The sequence below is a fragment of the Aphis gossypii genome, chromosome 3 (assembly GCF_020184175.1).
Source record: "Aphis gossypii isolate Hap1 chromosome 3, ASM2018417v2, whole genome shotgun sequence".
In the NCBI taxonomy this organism is placed as follows: domain Eukaryota; kingdom Metazoa; phylum Arthropoda; class Insecta; order Hemiptera; family Aphididae; genus Aphis; species Aphis gossypii.
In genome coordinates, this window is record NC_065532.1 from 12,048,797 (window position 1) to 12,060,970 (window position 12,174).

At 30.5% G+C, this 12,174-nt stretch overlaps 1 protein-coding gene across 5 annotated transcripts in view; it reads left to right on the top strand.

Annotated features, from left to right (window-relative positions):
* Positions 1–292: 292 nt before the first annotated feature.
* LOC114125632 (muscarinic acetylcholine receptor M3) overlaps positions 293–12,174 on the top strand; it is an 83,675-nt gene continuing 71,793 nt past the window's right edge. For all 5 annotated transcript variants that reach the window (XM_050204558.1, XM_050204556.1, XM_050204555.1 and 2 more), the window contains exon 1: positions 293–735. The gene's annotated coding sequence lies outside the window, so the exon portion shown is untranslated. The remainder of the gene's footprint in view (positions 736–12,174) is intronic.

Genomic DNA, 12,174 nt, shown 5'->3' on the forward strand with positions numbered 1-12,174 from the left:
TTATTTATTTATTTTTTTTTTTTCATTTTTACATTACTCCGCCGGCCAACTCGCGGTATACGTTTTGCGGTCGCTTCGTCCGCCTCGATCATCGTGTCCACACACACACGTAACTCCGTCACGTCGCACAACCCCAGTGCTCACCCTCTCGCCCCACACTCACTCGAGCCTACACTCACCTACACTTGCACACACTCGCCGACACACGTGCGCGGGCGAGAGGAAAAGCGAGCGCGCGCGCGCCCTTCGAATACGCCGCCGGCGGTTCGGAAACGGTTTCCATGCGGCGACTGCGGCGCTGCTCATTGCTCCTGTCCCCGCGAATCGCTCTCTCACCGCGACGTTTCGCGGCGAAACATTCCGCACGGACTCTGTTGCATGCGGTCTCAGGGAGAAGAGTCATTTTCACCCGCTGCCACCACCGCCGCAGTCGCGTTCCCGTGTAATCGCAAAACGTTTTTTTTTTTTTTTTATAATTTTTTATTTTTAGAATTTCCGTTTTTTTTTTTTACGATCGCCAACGGTTTTTAATTTTTTTATTTTTTTTTATTTTTAAATCTTTTCCCGTTTTCTATATACCTACTATTATTTCGACGACGAGCAGCCCCGTCCCCGCCCACCCACCATCGACTCGGGCTTAAACATGTTCCGTTCTTTTTGTACGCATATCACATAAACGACGCCATCCGTCGTCTCGTCTCAGGAGATCGGTTCGGATCCGCACGACAGTTTTGGGTAAGTCCATACAAACGCACGCACAAGCTCCCATCACGATTTATTAATAATTATTTTATTGTTGTAATCCGTCACGGCGATTATTATCGTCCGCTGCAGGTGTACGAATTTTAATATGCGCTCGTGTGCATTTAACAGCCAAATCTCTAAGGTCAGAGATATTTTTTATACGATTTTTACACCGAGTTATGTGCAGGTCACTCGCTGACGGTAGTTACGATAGGGTCGAAAAATCATATTGTACAGTAAATACCTATTAATATTTAGTCGTCAAATCGAAACATACAGATTCAATTGGTTTGTTAAATATATTAACCACAAAAAAATAAAATACAATAATTGTTAAAATATATTTACCACTGTAAATGTTTTTCGTGCATAGGCGCCGGACGATACACTGAATATCAATAATTACTAGTCGATATGCTATTAATCGAACTATAATCAATACAAAAACACGTAGGCTTATAACTAATCATATAGACAAAAGTTATGGTAGTTGAATTTATTGATGTTTAATCGTTATAATAACTATACGTTTGTACATTTAATATAATAAACTCATTCTAAGTATTCATTTGAATTAAGTTATATTTTATTCCTCGTAATCGGCAGGATGAATTCATTATACAGTTATTCAAATAGAAAATATTTTAAATTAGTTTTTTCTCGAAAGCTATCAAATTAAAAATTGCCAAAAACTTAAAATTAGCATAATTAATTTATAGCTTTTAAGAAAGAGTAATGATATAACTATAATTATACGATAGAGATTTTTATTTCTCACGATACTCAAATTATAATATTGGTTTTGTAAATATTAAATAATGTAAAAAAAAGTGCTTGAACCTATCAATCATACATAGGGTATTGATTTATACATTTGATTTTAAACGTCAAAATATCTATCATAGATTGAAGTGTGTGAACTTTATAACACAACAAAATTAAACGTTGAATAATAATATAATCGTTTTCGAGTTAATTATATTATATAAGATATTCAATTTATTCCGATTAGCCAGTATAAAATTGTAAAATATTGTCAGGGACAAAGATATAGGAATTATTTTTTTTTAACGTAACATTTAAACTATTATTTTTTTTTTCAAATTAAACTTTTTTTACAGTAATTAAAACCACCATGATATTATTTATTTTGTTTAAGTTACAAGTATTCCATCTTAATTAAGTTTGAATTGAACAAAATGCTATTACTCTAATTGCACTATCACAGTACTTAGTGATTACTCCAGATAGACTAGAAAAATTATTATAATAATTAACTTGGTCTTTTTTAATAAAGTATTGAAAATGTATAGTATATATTTTTTTGATGTAATTAAATAGAAAAAGTGGTTCAGGTAATTATAAAAATTCAAATATTCTTTATCTAATGGAAAAATTGTTTAATTATTTTTTTTTAAATCTCTAATCCAAGTAATTAAAATAGTAAGGGTGGTATACAAAAATATACCGATAAATACAATTTAGAAATTGTATTTTATAAAGGTAAAATATACTGAATTTTATTGAAATTATTTAAAAATATTTTATTCAAAATATTGAAATAACTATATAAAATATGATGTTAATATATTATATAGAAGCTTAAAAAACATTGTATAAAAAATTTGTTTAGAAAATAATTTTAATAATTTATCAACAAAATAAAAATAATTAAAACTATATCGTGTGTACTTAAGATAATATTATATAAGTCTTAAGTTAAAAACAATATAGGATTACCTACGAAATGCCAATTCTTTAAAATACATGATATCTATTCATTATTTAACACGGCGTATGAATATACAAGATAAGTACCTAAACTCCAGGTAGAAGACTACATAATACTATTATTATTGCATTCTAATTTTTATTTTATAAATTATGATTTTACACAAATGTTGTGTAAATATATTTTCTCTATTTTTTTTTTTATATACATAAGTAAATAGGTATTTGTAATCATAAAAAGAATATCAATACGTAGATGATTATTAAATATATATATAATATATATTATATATATTATAAATTAATACAAAAATATATTGTTATAAAAAGTTTTAGCAGAACTGGCAATTTAAACAGCTTACAAGGTATCAATCATTAATTTTAGAAAAAATACATTTCCTATTGAATGTTTTAATGTAAAATTATTCACTTTATTGATATAATCGAAATATGTATATTTAGAGGTAATCAAAGAATTCCCTCGATTTTCATAAAATGTAAAATACACCGATCTAAAAACGTAATATACTCGAACTAGAAGTTTCGAGAAAAAAAAACCATAGGTATAACTTTTTATTTTATGGATTTCAATTTTTTTTCTCATTTATATATTTTGAGTTTTTACTCTGAACGTAATATATACTATATATACATATCGTTTGAGACGTCTTGAACTTGTTATACCGCGTAACCTTTAGGTTTCAGGGGTTTTATTGCTTTTCAGTAAAAAACAAAAACACAAAATCAAAACGTTTTTTAGTCGAGCGTTTCGTAAAAATCGAATGTGTAATATTATTATAAAATAAACTTTTTAATCCTTCCGAACATAAAACGGCCGTGCGTTTTTAATTAAGTGTCTGTCGTATATCGCGAAAATAAAATAAAATAAAAAAAAAACCCATCCCTTTTTCAGCATATAATAATATATAGAATTTGACGATACTGCACACGGCCATACACGCGATATGCACACACGCGCGCGCATCTCTCCACAAATACATAATATAAACATAATATTATATCGAGCGCAGTCGTTGGTGACTGTACATACGCAGCGTCCGATTATACTGTATATACATATATATATACTATACATAGTTATTTACTGGAACTCCATCACGTTCGACTCGGTAGTCGGTAACCACCTCAACTACCACTACCACATACCGCGTAACACATGTATATATTATATTGTTTAGGGTTGTATGCGCACGTACGTTTTGCAGGAAAAACTTTGTGGTTCGAATTACGACCGTATATAATACTGTCGTCGGTCCAATCACGACGACACTTCGACCATATTTCATTTATCATATACACTACGCTCGAACAAGTACACCGCCGGTTATTCTCGACCTTTTCAAAGTGACAAACTATATTATATTCGACTTGAATATTATTATTATTTTCGGCGATAGCCAAAATTATTTCACTTCTTTAGACTCACGGGTGCAGTGGGCGTGACCAGCTCACGATTCTCAGTGATCCTCAACCCTCTGTAAAGGTTTTCCTCTATAAAGTTTAAAATCGGTTAATGTCAGCTACTTGACCACCAAACGATTGAGCACTGTCGTACGTTTTTCACGAATTATTTTTCATAGTATTATTATGCCAAGTGATCTGCTTTTAATACAAAACACTCGTTATTTCGTATCGATATAATTTTTTAAGTTGTTTACTCTTTTGGACGATAAAGTACATTTTTTTTTTTTATTTCGTATTCAAAAGCTCAAAATATAATTCGAGATTTTTCGATCTATGAAATTCAGATTTTGAATAAGTAGGTTATCATTACTTATATAAGTATTTAAAGTTTAGATTAGTGGACCAGTATTTTGTGAAGTACCTACCCTTACATTACTCCAGTTTTTTTTCTACTTTCAGTTTTTGAAATAACGAGTGTCTTATATTTTAAATATCACCCACTATATGTTAATCAATGATATTATGTGCTATACATATATAAATTATAACTAAATTCGGTAAACAATACCTATTGAATACGATCTCGTGTGCAGGAAAGTTATGCGACTCTATTGTGAATTTATTTCAATGACATAATTTGTATAACAGACAACAGTATACAACAGTGATTTACCCACATTTCTCTTCAATTGTATATTTATTTAATATTTTTTTTAGGGTTATTTTTAAGTGTACTGCTCGAATACTGTCACATTTTCAATTATTTAAATGCGTTTTTATATTATATACCTATATATATATATTGATGAATGATGATTCAAATATTTTTTTCAAAGGATTGACTTTTTTCCTTTAATTTTTAATCATATGATATTTTTGAAAACTTTTTCCATTTAATTTTAAATTGAAATACATTTTATTTGATATAACATTCAACATTAGCTTAATAGTCATGATAATAGATTTAGAATATAATATGGAGACTATCGTGGTTATAAAACGGTGTAAATATTAGTCGGCTGTTTTTTATACTCAGGAAATTTTAACAAATGATAAAATGATTAAAGATTTATATTAACTACCATATTTTTAAATTACTACAGTCTTCATATTATCTTTCTAAAAATTCCATAATGAATCATTATTCATAGTACGTTAATGAATCTGAAACTACTTAATAATTTATATAAAACAGGTTCGTGATTCTAATTTTCTAATTTTAAAAAAGAAGTTTGTATCATCGCAAAGTACTCCTTATAAATGGGATAGTAATAGTAATAAATCTAATTATTTAGGTATCATAATTATTAAAACATACAAAAAAATGGGTTATAAAGAGATACACGACTAAAGAATACAATGGGATGAGCATACTTTGTAAATCACTATGTATATTCTGTTTTAATTAATTTTTTTTTTTTGTGATATGGCATGATTTAAAACCAGAGATTGTTTATACTTGATCATTGCGTTAGCTCGGTCAATTTGAGTGAAAAAAAAAATAATACCCGCTGACCTCTTATGAAAACGCATGTTAACCTCTAGGTAAACAAATATATACAAACAAAAAGCAATTTTTATCGGGAAAGTTTTTTTGACCGACCTACGGGCGGGGTGACGGTCTGCCCTATCGCTGCGCTCGCTCGGACGGTTTAAATAAATCGAAAATATCCGTCGACTTATTACTAAAAAAAAAAAAAAAAAACCCACGCTCGGGATGGTTGGTCGCTCGGGCCTTCAAGTTCAAACGAGGTACCAGTGCAGGTATACCTATATGTGTATACTACTATATACACGTGCGACGGTTGAGTACGAACTTAACATTTGTCGTGTGCTCGATCGCTTTGACGAAAAAAAAAGAACGGGGTCGTCGGAAACAATTTAAAAAAAAAAAAAAAAAAAAATCGAACATGCTCATTAGCAATACTTAAAAAAGTGTCTGCCGCCGCCGATAAGAGACGTGCGCTGAATCTTAGTCTATACGCGCCGAACGTTTTCACCGTAACGGCTTTCTCGAACAAACAACGCTGCGCGTTATACGATATAATATTTTTTTTTTTTTATAACGCGTACCTGCCCGCTGACGGTATACGGCCGTAATGATAATATGACGCGATATTAAAGATTGTGTATTTACGTCACACTCGACGCCGCCGCGTCGTTATACTATTAGCGTTTGGGAAATTCAATTTGTCCCGAAATCCGTCGAATCCCCCAGCAGCATTAAGAAACGATTCGGCGGACCGGCCGGGAAAATCGCTGGTAGGGTAGCGGCAGCTGCAGCGGCGCCGGAGCCGCAGTCGTCGTCGAGACGTCCTTCAATCGTTTTACGCTTCATCAGCTATCGGCACGGAATTATTGCCGCCCCAGAGTCGTGTTATATAATACGGTTACCGTCATCGCGGCCGGAATCGCCGCACCGCGACCGCGCCCGCAAAGCCCGCGCAGATACGATACGGAATAATAATAATAATGACGATAATGATATTATGTGCGTTTGATTTCACAGGTTTTTAACGAGACCTCTGTCGGAGGGCGCGATCGGGGCGACGCGCCGGCGGGGAGGTGCGACCGTTTTCCTGACAGACGTCACAGGCCGGCCGACCAGGCTGCTGTCGTTCCGCGCGTCAAAATCCCCCTGATCCGCAGTATACCGCAAACGCCGCACACCCGCCGACTCGGCCCACACCCACATACCCATCACACGAGACCATAAACACAGACATCACTCTGACACACGCACGCACGCCGTACGATCCACCTCCGTCGGGCACTATATATATTACCTCCACTTCTCCGCGCGTAACGTTGCGGTGCCATATAATATATTATATTATTATATAATTCGGTCTGCTTGTCTCGATGTCGTCCTCTGTGACTTTTCAGTCGCGATATTCCCGTCGGCCGTACGTGTTCGCATCACGCGATCGCCACCGCCGCCGCCCGCCGCAATACGACCTGCACGCGCGTTATATTCTCAACGGCGGTGGCGGCGGCGGCGGCGGCGGTCGGTTGACGGTCATACACACACACATCCGAACCGTACATTAATCAATATCTTTATTTTTCTCTTTCCTATATATATTTTATTATTACTTTTTTTTTTTTTTTGCGTTATCGACGACGGTGTGTTTTTATATTTCCAAATGCGATTCCATAGTGGCCCGTTTTGATGATATATTATTATTTATTGTGTTTCTTCAAATCCGCTTAGGACTCGTTTACGAGACAGACAACACACGTATTATACGAAAACGATAATCGCCCGTGCCGAATGCAATAATATACACAGTAATATATATTATAAAATCACTACAATGTATATATTAAGTTTGCGAGTACATTTTTGTCCGCCTGTCGAAACTAATCCGTCGCGTCATATGAGATGAGAACATCGCTGCAGCGACGTACGACATTAGCTGCAATATCGTTAATAATTAATTGTTCGAACAAACAAGATATTCGTTCTCGCGCCATACTGATTGATTATAACAAGAGCATCGTATTGTAAAGAAACGTCTGCAGTAGAAAAGCCAAATAATTTACTCCTGTGATGGTAGTAGTAGAAATAGAAGTTTTTAGTAGACGTGCCAACGATCAAGACGGTACAATTGACATTATATCTAAATTTTATTGTATAATAATTGAAATTGCCAGCGGCAAAATTTTCTTGGGAAAAACGATTAATTTAGGCCAAAACGTATTGACGTATAAATAAAATGGTAACATATGATATTATTTAAAATACATAAGTTATTCTTTTCAATCATATTGTCAATCATTTGACTTGTTTTCTTTTTAGAACTATACTACGTAAAATGCTTTATTCAAAAGTATTTCTAGATAATATAAATTACTAACTATCTAATTAGCTCTTACCTGTAAGTATTATTCAGACTATTCAGAATCCATATTTTTTATTTTAATTTAGAACAGAATTCAAGATTTTATAATACTCTATAATAAATAAAAACACATAAAAATGTTATCATATACTACTATTTTTTTAAAAAAAAAAAATGTCCTTATTATTATGTCATGTTCTTTCTGTTGTCAATGCTATTCATTCTAAGTATTTTTTTTATTAACAACGTAATGTTCTAAACATTTTTTATTTGTTCACATATATTAAACTGTACAAATACATTATTATCATCTAGGGTCCCTTTTATAATATAATTTTATAATAATATACTCAGAAAAAATAGATAAAAAATAAATATAACATAATGGTTCATGAAAAAATATGTTTCATATATATATTTATAAAATACCAATATTATTTGGAATTTTTATAAGAAACATAGTTCTGAGTACTTACGAATAATTTTACACTTTAACTAAAACAAATATTGTTCTGAATACGTTTATAATGCATTTAATAAACAAGATAGTTTAAGTTATAAATCTGTTACATACTTACATGTAAATTTGATACGAATATTATTTTAGACTCGGTTATTAAATGTAAAATGTTATTATTAATCAATACTTAATATTTGTTAGATAAAACAAAAACACAGGATTTTATAGCAACATGCGCACAGTGCGGAAGAATCTAAACTTTTATATAGATCACGTATTCACTGTAACATATTTTGTGTTACATAAAATAAATTAAGCAAATATTTCGGTTATCTCAATCATCTGAAAACAAAAACAAAATTAATGCAAAAGTAACATATAATTCTTATAACTAAAACATTTTTATATTTTAGGAAACGAGAGATATAATTATGCTCGCTCTTATCATTTTTAAGTGAATTTTAAATTCAAGTTAGTATTAATAATTAATACTCGTATCAGGCATTAAGAATAAATTCGTAATACGGTTTTTAAAGCAGATAAAAAATACGAACCCATTTAATATTTCAATTATTTAAAGATCATAAATTATTTTTAACTAAATTCGTGTCATCTGTCTGATTTTGGTATTGTTCACATAATGTACTCAAGAAGTTCCCATTAAACCACGCAATGAAAATTTAATTAATCGGGTTTCTAAAATCCATTTACAGGTCACAGGACTTGAAAATAATTTACCTATCTAATCTTTAAGTTATTTTCTTCTATCTTTTCGTATTTCATAATAGCTTCGATTTATATTCTTAAAGTGAATAAAAATCAAATCAAGTGCAATATAAAAATGAATACTATAATGCACCTAAACTATATAATATTATATAATTTTTTATTACTAACAATACAAATATTAATTTTAGGTTGTCATTCACCTATATATACGTTTATTTATTTATTTTACATTATCTGCTTTGCCTCTATGTACCAAAGTCCAGATTTATTAAAAATTTAGAAATAATTGAATTCCCCTTAGTCGAGTTAAATATAAATTATAATATCTTTAGAAGTAAAAGAATTTCCTTGAATTTCCCAGGAAGATGTAATCCTTGAAATTAGGTAGAATGCTCGGAGTTATACTTGAGGTTTTTGTAAAAATGTTTTGACCCTACTCATTTTAACAATTAACAAGAGTACAAGATATCTAACTGTCTAAGTTACTAAAATTTGGTTGCTTCCAGCTAATTGCTAGCCTAGCTTAAATGTTGATCCAATATGTTATATGATAATGATTAATGACAAAATAAATTTTGATCGACTTCCCATGTCCTAATATTATTATAATTGACTGACGAACTCTAGTCTAGAATTTTGGTGACCCATTTATTCCATAAATCAACCCACCCATTCAAGATAAACGCTGATCACGCTTTAACGGGGTAGATACTACCTGTATTATAGTTATTAATGTGTACTCATCATTATAGCGTGTATTATACGGGTGCCAACTTATTGGTTGGATCTTAAACCTATGATTAATTTTTAGCATTTCATTTTGTTTCGACAATCGTCGTTATCAATAATCCATTGTATCAAAATATAAATATTATTGGTATTATTATTAGATGAATACCTTATCATAAAATGAAAAATATTATTTTTTGATAGTTTGATCTAAATATAAGTACCTTTCTGAAAAAAAATTTTTGTCAAAGTTCTAATGACTACCTGACAAAAATGTCTAGATAAATAAAATAAAAAGTTTAAAAATATCACGAATTCAACAAAGTTAAAGAAGTTCCATTTTGTTACTTGTTATTTTTTTTTTAACATTCATTTTTTTATTACACAATCTATAAATACATATTTACAAGAAATGTATATATTATAAAATAATATATACACCACTTCTACTCGAGTAAAGAGACTTCCAACGAAGACATTACGGTTGTTATATTTAAATAGTAAATTATTCGATTCTTTTTGACATAAACAATTTAATCAATAAGTTAATGATAAATAAACATAAAAAATATTTAATCATTTATAGTTATAGCTTTACAGAAGATTAGTTTTTGATTAATTAAAACTAGAGAGAAAAATGTCAATAAAATATGAGTCCGGATAAAAGCATTATGACACAGACATAGTTATTATGAACAATAATAATATGAAGCACATGATATGATTCAATAAGTAAATATTATATAAACAATAGATGTGTATCGTGTAATGCAGAATTTAGTAGTCATTTAATATGATATTTTGACAGGAAACGACCGAATACCAAATTATTTGTTTGTAAGCGCTCGTAGATGAATACAAATACTTTACTAGGTACATATTATAGTAAACTGCAATAATATACATCATTGGATTAAATTATAAAGCTTAATTTTATATCGTTATATTATGTGCTGTATAAAACATCTTTATTCTCGGCAAATAAAAATAAACCTTATCCAGGCGCAACAATACGCCGAGGCTAGCCGTTGACACAGTGTATTGTTATCAATTAACATTTTAAGCGAAATCTCTACTCGTCTACTACTTGTAGACCGTTATCTTTGGCGAGCCGCCTCGAGGGTGTATCTATATACGGTTTGAACCGCAGCGCCGATCACGACCGATAATTAGACAAAGGATTTTACTCGAATGAAATTACATTTGCGTCACCGTGTATTTGTTTCGTAGAGCATCGAATAATGCGGTGAGTAGCGGCGCCGTTTTCTTTTATTCAAAGGCAATAACGATTTCAGAAACTTTCCGTTTCCGAACACCTCTCTACCGAAAATACAAATAAAATAAAACGCGACTCGGCACCGTTCGAACATAATGCAACCCGTAAAAACTTCCAATGTAAACATAATAACAACAGTGTAGGCTAACAAGAACTAAATGAGACAAAGTCTACACCTGTTTTCGTAGTTTTTCGGCTTATTGAAAATCTAAAATGAAGAATTGAATAACAATCGCTTCGCTTAAAGTATAGGTAGTTAAATTATTATTGCCCGGTATTTCTACCATCGATAATACCCTTTACCTAACAATAGTGTATAATGTCAAACTGCAATAATTTGATTATATAATATTTATTAATTTACGCCTGAAGAGAGGAACAAAAATACATCACCCTCAACTTAAAATACTTAAATCAACTTTATTTTTTAAAAAGAAACCTTATTAAATATTATTTATTCATAATTCAATGGAACTATGTTTTTTTTTATCGACGAAAAGTAATTATAACATTATCATACTTTGATATAGAAGTATATTATAACATTTGAATGGACATAAAAAAAATTAATTTCTTATGTAATAATAAAAAGATTATGTACAACAATATTTTTTCAACTAAAAGAGATAGAAGACTGCAAAGTATTTCTTATACAATATTAAGACAATTAATACATTTTTATAAAAGATAAAGTACCTAGTGCTGCCTTAAAATGTGATTAACAACTCAAGATAAAATGTATTTTAATTTGTTCGATGTATTATACTGCATAGAATAATGAAGAAAAAATTCATCAATTTATTAAAAAAATTATTCAACAACTTTGAATTCTTATAATATATATATATATAAGATGAAATAAATTAATAATAAAAATTAAATTATTAAATATTATATTAAAAATATGGATAACTATAGAAATAATATTTATAAACTAGATTAATTATGTTTAGTAACTACCATTTTATTTTTTCCTCAAACAAGCTAATTCAGCCTAAAAATATTGTAATATGATAATATTATAACGGTCATTAGAATAAGTTTTATATATTCACGTTTTATGATTATCATTGAACCTAGGAGTAAAATATGTTTAGTTTGATAAATTTTGTTTAGACACTACTACATTACAGTAATAGAGTTATGTTTACATAGACCTAATATTAAGAAAAAAAATATTTTATTACGTCGAAAAGCGAAATATTAAAACTATTTAAATTTAAAATAATATCAAA